This window comes from Nannospalax galili, unplaced genomic scaffold (assembly GCF_000622305.1).
Source record: "Nannospalax galili isolate Female #2095 unplaced genomic scaffold, S.galili_v1.0 scaffold892, whole genome shotgun sequence".
NCBI classification, from domain to species: domain Eukaryota; kingdom Metazoa; phylum Chordata; class Mammalia; order Rodentia; family Spalacidae; genus Nannospalax; species Nannospalax galili.
Genome location: NW_008333311.1, coordinates 1,100,376 through 1,103,093, shown reverse-complemented (window position 1 = coordinate 1,103,093; position 2,718 = coordinate 1,100,376). Strand labels below are relative to the sequence as shown.

The window sequence follows — 2,718 nt, the reverse complement described above, 5'->3', positions numbered from 1 at the left end:
TAAGACATATTCAGATACTTTAACCTTCATATAGAGGAATCATTCCCTTAAAATGTAGTAATGCTTTGGAAGTCAGCATTTTAGTTTGCCTATTTATATATGTCATTATGTATAGATATTTGAATATGTGAGAAACTTATGGTGCCACAAATAGAAAATGAGGACATAATACTGCAGAACAAGCAATATTTCAGCAAAAATTAAAGATGAAAATTTTTTTATTGATTCTTGATGTTTGGTTCTCTATCAAAACATAATAAACCTATTAATTTTCAAATACAAAGATCTAAAATTTAAAAACATTTTAAAGAGTACTCTTAATTGACACAAAGTTATTTTTGAATGGCCAATGAATGAGTGACATTATATAAGCAACCTAATGACAGTGGGTTATACATAGAAGTTGGTGATAAGTTGATGATTGTTATACTGAATTGAATTAAATCTTTTGTCTCAGGACTGGAGAAATGGCTCACCAGTTAAGAGCACTGGTTGCTCTTGCAGAGGACATGGGTTGGGTTCCCACCATACACATGGCAGCTAACAACCATCTGTAACTCCAGTTCTATCAGATCTGATGCCTCCTTTTGGCCTCTACAGGTATTGCATGCATGTGTGCACTTACTGGCAGGCATAACACTCACACACATAAAATAAAAATGAACAAGTACAATTTGAAAAATCTTTCATTGTCAATAAGCAATGAACAATAGTTTATATGTGAAAAGCTTTTGGAAGAACAGAACCTAATGTTAAAACAGAAGAAACAGCTTCCTGTTTACAATGTTAAAAATTTATATTTACCACAGAAGCAAATTTTAACTCCCAAAGAATATAATTTAACTATCCATTCTATTCCAGTGACGGTGCTAACTTATGCTTTACAACATCAGACTTATAGACACTTCATTCTTGTTAGATAAACATGATTAAGATTTGTTTATGGGCTAGGAGTGTCTAAAAGTTTACTATTCAGCAGAAAAAAAAAAGGGCAAGCTGTCCTCTAAGACATTAAACTCTAGAGTCCCAGGAATTCCAGAGACAATCACAGCCATTGGATTCTCTAAAAACAGAGGTAGGTTAAGATTATACTTTCAGGGATCATTTCTATAGTTTATTACTAGAGAAGTTTCTCTGACTGTGTAGAGTACCAGGAACCAGGAGCAGGAGGTGCAGTGTTCTCTCCTGAGCGTGAAGCTGGCTTGGGTGCTGCTCTTAGGCAGCTGCCTTTGCCATTGATTTCTCTGATCTGCCTCAGGTAGAGTTGGAGGGAGAGAACTCAGTCTGATTGATATAAAAAATACATAAATAAAAAGAACAATGGGGTAGACATATGGATTTCATTGTTATCTCATAGAAAGTAAACAATATTTCAAATTTGTTTATATGTTAAATTTAAAATACAATTCTCCAAATGCTTTATCTCCAAAGAAAACATATTTACATAAAAGCAAAAACAATTTACACTGTCTTCTCAGAGGATATAATTTTCTTGCATCCGGAGAACATACACCTATATTCATACACTGTTGATGAGTTTCAAATACATAGGGTATGGTTTTGCATGTCTTTGATTCCAGCACTCAGGAGGTAGAGGCAGATAGATCTTTGAGATTAAGGAAAGCCTGGTCATGCAAGCTGTGGCTACACCAAGTGGTGGCACAAGGGAATTTTATTTAAAAAAAAAAAAAAAAAAGACAAAGAGAAAAAGAAACCAACAAAAAATCCCCAGCAAAACGAATATGGGAAATACAGAAATCTGCTCTGTATTAGTCACTTTTCTGTTGCTGTAATTAAAAACATCATGACCAAGGGAACTCACAAAAGGAAGGGTTTATTCAGTTTATGGTTCCAAAGGGGCAAGGGTCCATCTATCAGAGCAGGTAGGCATGGTGGCAGAGGTGGCTGGAGTAGGAGCAGAAGCTAAATTCTCACATCTTCAAGTAGGCACAGGAAACAGAGAGTGACTGAAGATCTGGCAGAGCTTAAGAATTCTGTAATCCCACCTGGATAACATGCTTCCTTAGGCATGGCCACACCTTCTAAGACCCAAAACACCATCACCAACGCCACACCTTCTAAGACCCAAAACACCATCACCAACGCCACACCTTCTAAGACCCAAAACACCATCACCAACGCCACACCTTCTAAGACCCAAAACACCATCACCAACGCCACACCTTCTAAGAACCAAAACACCATCACCAACGCAAAACCTTATAAGACCCAAAACACCATCACCAACGCCACACCTTCTAAGACCCAAAACACCATCACCAACGCCACACCTTCTAAGACCCAAAACACCATCACCAACGCCACACCTTCTAAGACCCAAAACACCATCACCAACGCCACACCTTCTAAGACCCAAAACACCATCACCAACGCCACACCTTCTAAGACCCAAAACACCATCACCAACTGAGGACAAAATGCTCAAATACTTGGAGCCTATGGGTGACATTCTTATTCAAACTACCACATGCTCCAAACACTGTGTCTAAAGGAAAGTAGATCTAAGAAAAACTCTAACAAATGTCAGGTTCTCAAATATGGTGTGGTCATTCTTTTTTGATGTGTAATTTTTATTGAAAGTTTGCCTTGTTTAATTGGATAAATTATTTTAAAATGCATTGCTACTGATATTTACTTATGAAATAAAGAATATTATAGCTTTAAGTATGTATACGTTCCTGCTTTTAAAAATGATAA

At 36.8% G+C, this 2,718-nt stretch overlaps 1 non-coding gene across 1 annotated transcript; it reads left to right on the top strand.

The window, feature by feature from the left end:
- The first annotated feature begins 1,082 nt into the window (after window positions 1-1,082).
- LOC115069435 lies at window positions 1,083-1,293 on the top strand. The gene has a single exon (XR_003848704.1). It is a non-coding gene; the product is annotated as a small nucleolar RNA U3 (small nucleolar RNA).
- The last annotated feature ends 1,425 nt before the right edge of the window (window positions 1,294-2,718 follow it).